General features: G+C 47.6%; 1 long non-coding RNA gene across 1 annotated transcript in view; it reads left to right on the top strand.

The window, feature by feature from the left end:
• Positions 1–653: 653 nt before the first annotated feature.
• LOC143033781 (uncharacterized) overlaps positions 654–6,110 on the top strand; it is a 59,556-nt gene continuing 54,099 nt past the window's right edge. Inside the window, exon 1 of the long non-coding RNA XR_012967189.1 lies at positions 654–756. This is a non-coding gene — a long non-coding RNA (uncharacterized LOC143033781). The remainder of the gene's footprint in view (positions 757–6,110) is intronic.

The raw sequence follows: 6,110 nt of genomic DNA, 5'->3' as shown, positions 1-6,110 counted from the left end.
GGAGGTGAGAGAGGATCATCTCCCCACTATCCATTATCAAAACCCATCAACACACTAGAGGTACAGCCCCGAGGACAGTCACACGGTCTCTGAGCATGGCCCAAGATTGGGTCTTAGGCCCTGTTCACACTAACGGTTTGAACCACGACGGATCAATTACAGTGTAAGTCAATGAAAGCATTCACATACAACCGCGCAGTTTTTCATTGACTATGCGGTACTGCCGCGGTTTCTGCGCGGATCAAACCGCTAGTGTGAACAGTGTGAATCAGAAGAGTTGGCAATCTACAACAGTTCCCCTGCTTTACGGTGGCAACCATATCCAGTTTTGCAATACATACTACATATTTTATTTATTTATTTATGTATTTATGTATTTATATATATCTATTTATGTATTTATCTATTTATGTATTTATTTATATTTATTTATATTTATTTATATATTTATATGTATTTATGTATTTATATTTATTTATTTATTTTTATTTATTTTTATTTATTTATTTTTATCTATTTATTTATTTATTTAATTATTATTCAGGAGATTTACTCGTACTTGTATTGTGGGACTTTGTCTCCAGTCTGAAAATCGAAACATTGATATAACTAATGTGTGACGAGAGTTTAAATGGATATTTTGTTTCATTACAGATCATATAGACGAACTTGAGTGGTTTGAGAGAGGGTATTAAAAATACTTTCACATCTGGAAAAATACGAAGAATTGGGTATATTTTAGTACTCATGAACAAGGTAAACCATATTCTTAGACAATTTTTCGGAATTTGAAAAGTTACACGATACAGATTACATTGATCAACAGAATGAAACTTGTTTTTTCCCAAAAACTAAAATATGTGAACGTAATTGTATTTTCATGCAAAAATGAAATAAATAAACAAATAATTAAAACAAAATGAATAATGATAAATCAATAAAATGAATAATGATAATATTGATAAATGATAAATAAATTAAAATCCGATATTATTAATCAGGGCTGAAATTGGTTCTTTCGGCATGCTTGTAAGGTATCGTGGTAATAGGATGGGACATTAGATTGTTTGAATACTTAAGACACGTGTCATCGAGCTTCCAATGTATGGAGGCTCATAAAGGACTTCCTTCAAATGAAGTACATAATACTAAGAGGACATCGGGACGTGACACTTGAATGACATTGAAGTTTGACACTTACCGTGCCATGGAATAAGGCTCATTCTCCCTTGACTCTGTCCTCCATTGGAGTGTTTCATTCATTCTCTTGGTGCCCTCATAGTAAGGTTGGAAACGAAGAACAACTCGATGAGTCTCCTTCGTTGGTAACTGAGGATGATTGCGTTTAGAGATAGGATTTCTTCTGCCGGGATGTTTTGTCCATTCGTTTGTCACCTATTTGATGAAAAAGAGTTTAAGTTGGGTTGAACTAGGTTAGGTTAGATTGAGTTGGGTCGGGTCGAGTTGGGTTGGGTCGAGTTGGGTTGGGTCGAGTTGGGTTGGGTCGAGTTGGGTTGGGTCGAGTTGGGTTGGGTCGAGTTGGGTTGGGTCGAGTTGGGTTGGGTCGAGTTGGGTTGGGTCGAGTTGGGTCGGGTCGAGTTGGGTCGAGTTGGGTCGGGTCGAGTTGGGTCGGGTCGAGTTGGGTCGGGTCGAGTTGGGTCGGGTCGAGTTGGGTCGGGTCGAGTTGGGTCGGGTCGAGTTGGGTCGGGTCGAGTTGGGTCGGGTCGAGTTGGGTGGGGTCGAGTTGGGTCGGGTCGAGTTGGGTCGGGTCGAGTTGGGTCGGGTCGAGTTGGGTCGGGTCGAGTTGGGTCGGGTCGAGTTGGGTCGGGTCGAGTTGGGTCGGGTCGAGTTGGGTCGGGTCGAGTTGGGTCGGGTCGAGTTGGGTCGGGTCGAGTTGGGTCGGGTCGAGTTGGGTCGGGTCGAGTTGGGTCGGGTCGAGTTGGGTCGGGTCGAGTTGGGTCGGGTCGAGTTGGGTCGGGTCGAGTTGGGTCGGGTCGAGTTGGGTCGGGTCGAGTTGGGTCGGGTCGAGTTGGGTCGGGTCGAGTTGGGTCGGGTCGAGTTGGGTCGGGTCGAGTTGGGTCGGGTCGAGTTGGGTCGGGTCGAGTTGGGTCGGGTCGAGTTGGGTCGGGTCGAGTTGGGTCGGGTCGAGTTGGGTCGGGTCGAGTTGGGTCGGGTCGAGTTGGGTCGGGTCGAGTTGGGTCGGGTCGAGTTGGGTCGGGTCGAGTTGGGTCGGGTCGAGTTGGGTCGGGTCGAGTTGGGTCGGGTCGAGTTGGGTCGGGTCGAGTTGGGTCGAGTTGGGTTGGGTCGAGTTGGGTTGGGTCGAGTTGGGTTGGGTCGAGTTGGGTTGGGTCGAGTTGGGTTGGGTCGAGTTGGGTTGGGTTAGTTTAGGTGCGCCTTACCTGGACGGGGATGAGAACGAGGTTCTTTGCACGTAATAAAATCACCTGGGGACATTAAGGTTAAATGGTAAGGCGTTAACAGTATTGAAAGAGCTGATGATAGCTTGGTTGACATAATGCAAATAAGCGTTTCCATGGCAGTGCAGTAGGAGCCGAGCGACTACGTCGAAATGATGCGGTCGTTTTTGCAAATTTATTGTTATATTCGCAAGCGGATTATTTGAGGGGTAGGAGTTGGGGGGGATAAAGGGGCTCGGGAGCAGAAGGGGAGGTAAGAGAAAGGGAAGGGAGGGGAGGGAAAGGGAAGGGAGGGAAAGGGAAGGGAAGGAAAGGGAAGGGAGGGGAAGGGAAGGGAGGGGAAGGAAAGGGAAGGGAAGGGAAGGGAGGGGAGGGGAGGGGAGGGAAGGGGAAGGGAGGGGAGGGAAGGTGAAGGGAGGGGGAGGGGAGGGAAGGGGAAGGGAGGGGGAGGGGAGGGAAGGGGAAGGGAGGGAAGGGGAGGAAGGGAATAGAAGGAAAGGGGAAGGGAGGGAAGGGGAAGGGAGGGAAGGGGAAGGGAAAGGGAGGGAAGGGGAAGGGAAAGGGAGGGAAGGGGAAGGGAAAGGGAGGGAAGGGGAAGGGGAGGGAGGGGAAGGGAAGGGAGGGAAGGGAAGGGAAGGAAAGGGAGGGAAACGGAAGGGAGGGGAGGGAAAGGGAGGGGAGGGAAAGGGAGGGGAGGGGAGGGAAAGGGAAGGGAGGGGAGGGAAAGGGAGGGGAGGGGAGGGAAAGGGAAGGGAGGGGAGGGAAAGGGAAGGGGAGGAGAGGGAAAGGGAAGGGAATGTGATGCTGGAAAAGGAGGGAAAGAATATGATATGATGATGATATGGTTTAAGGTCACAAACTCCCCCCCCCCCCCTATCGGAAGGCTAGGACGCTGCCCCTCAGAGGATTTCGTAGTGTGGGATTTAATGAACCATTCCCTTGGTTCAACTTCGCCGGTGGCAGGATTCGAACCGCCATCCCCTAGACCTTCGTCGCAAGTAACGACGCCCTAACCCGCTCAGCATATCAAATTATATTCTATGTAGTTTTGTAGAGAAAACAGTAGATGGCCATGTTGATTTTAATGCTGAAAAAAATTATGTAGACGGGGAGTATCGCCGATTAATCGGAGGTTGGCGGAAAAATAGCCCAGTGTGATACCCCCTATTAGTCTAGAATTGACGGGGATTGAATGATTGAGACGAGAAAACAGTAGATGGCCATGTTTATTTTACTACTGAAAAAAAATCTGTTGACAGGGAATATCGCCGATTAATCGGAGATTGGCGGAAAAATAGCCCAGTGTGATACCCCCTTTAAGTCTAGAATTGACGGGGATTGAATGATTGAGACGCAATATCGTGTAGATTTTGAATAAAATCGCCTGGCGTCAATCGTCATAGAGTCTGGCGCCAAACTTCGTCTGAGGTTCGCATTTCGCGTCAAATACCAGTCGACTCCAACCATCTGACCGTAATTCCCCCGCGCCGAAACAGTTAATAATAATCGTTGTTTCGGGTTGATTTACTGGCTTGATGAATTGATTTTGGGCCTCGCGGCATCCCATTTTCTATCCCAGTATTCAATTACGTTCCTAATAGGATGTGTTTCATCAGGTCTGGAGTGTTCATGCACGGCATCAATTTGTTATACTCTATTTCTTTGCCTTCGATGGCGCGCTTGTCTAGAGCTTCACGCTGATGCTTTCGCCTAGAACACAGGTTGTTCTTTTGTAAATATAGATTGCAATGGAAGAGCATACTGATAGACTGTTTGGTCCATAAGAGTTCCAATGCAGAATGATATAATGCATCAGTTAGTCAAATGTCAGCACAGTGTGTGTGTGTGTGTGTATTATATATATATATATAATATATATATATATAATATATAATATATATATATATATAAATGTGTGTGCACCCTCGCCTACTCCCGCATCAACCCGTTCATGTACACATTGAACGTGTACATATATATATATATATATAATATATATATATATAATATATATTTAATATATATACTGCTAAGTTCGAGTAAAGTATAAATGTAGCAAGATGGAAATGGTAAAGTTGATCTCGTGCCCAATGTCTTTTGCCAACTGAATATCGATAAGTATGCAAAAATACATGTAAATGTACACAAGATCTCTAGAATCGGTAGATATAGTCCTAGGTCCTCTATATATCACTCTCTATTTACCCTCCTAGAATCAATGAATTCATATAGATTTTCTAATTTCCACAAAAAAAAGAAATTGTTCTGTGATGATGTAACCTTCAGTAGTTGACATTTTGCTAATTAGTCGAAGTCTCTGGTTCGTTGGCTTTCAGTCAGACAGATTGGGAAGCGAGCACCAGAAGTCAGATAATACAACAGAGTGACGAGAGAAGGAGAGGAAGATAATGCGGTGAAGAAAATAAGAGAGAATTGTGTAGAGAAAGAAAAAAGAGTTAAAGAAATGTGAAATAAGATGGAGTATGAGAAACAAAGGAAAAAGAGAGGTGAGAGAGAAGGAGAGAGAGAGAGAGAGGGGGGGGGAGACAGAGATAGAGAGGCGGAGAGACATAGAGAGAGGCGGAGAGAGAGATAGAGAGAGGGAGAGAGAGATAGAGGGGGAGAGACGGAGAGAGAGGGGGAGAGACGGAGAGGGGGGAGAGAGAGGGGAGGGAGGGAGGGAGAGGGGAGGGAGGGAGGGAGAGGGGAGGGAGGGAGGGAGAGGGGAGGGAGGGAGGGAGAGGGGAGGGAGGGAGGGAGAGGGGAGGGAGGGTGGGAGAGGGGAGGGAGGGAGGGAGAGGGAGAGAGAGAAAAAGTGAGAGATATTCTAACATACACCGCACCAACCATGACGTTACAAGCTACCGATACCGCCTACAACGAAGACACACAACCTCGACGCTGCTAAGGAGCCCAAGACAGGACCTTCCTCCGCGGACTCCGGGGGCCGTGGGGGGTGGGGGGGGGGGAGCGGGGGGTACTCCGTATCTCTCCCAGACGTTTATTCCCATTCTCGACCGAGGAACATCGTCACTCTTATCTCCACCGGGTCTTCCGGGGTTCCGCGATCGGTACCCGGACATAGCTTCCGGAAACACAAGGAGTCGGGTCCTGGTTCGAGGTCAGTTCGCGGAGACGAAGAGGGAAAGGGTCCGAAGCGTGGGAAGAGTCTGTTCCTCCTTCAGTATATAAACACACACACACACACACACACACACACACACACACACACACACACACACACACACACACACACACACACACACACACACACACACACACACACACACACACGTACATATCATACATATATATGTTTTGGTTTAACGTCACGAACTCCTCCTATCAAGGGGCTAAAATGGTGCCCCTTACAGAAGACTTTATTGCGTGGATTTTAATGAACTGTGCCCTTGGTTCAACTCGCCCGTGGCAGGGTTCGAACCACCATCAGCTCGACCTCCGTCGCAAGAAGCGACGCTCTGGTCCGCTCGGCCAGCGAACATTAGTACACACACACGTCGCAGTGGTAGCGTTCGCGGCCGCCAGTACGTTGGTCCGGGTTCGAATCCCGCCCTGGGCTGAAAGTTTCAGTATCGCTGCGCTGCGAGCCGTTGCTCCAACTCTCGTGGGTGGGTAGTTTGTGTGTGTGTGTCAGGTCACAGTATTACATATAGATATGTTATACATAAGCAC

This window comes from Oratosquilla oratoria, chromosome 16, assembly GCF_046742065.1.
Source record: "Oratosquilla oratoria isolate Oo_2021 chromosome 16, ASM4674206v1, whole genome shotgun sequence".
Taxonomy (NCBI): domain Eukaryota; kingdom Metazoa; phylum Arthropoda; class Malacostraca; order Stomatopoda; family Squillidae; genus Oratosquilla; species Oratosquilla oratoria.
Note: the sequence above shows the minus strand (reverse complement) of the source record. Positions and strands in the feature narration are given on the sequence as shown.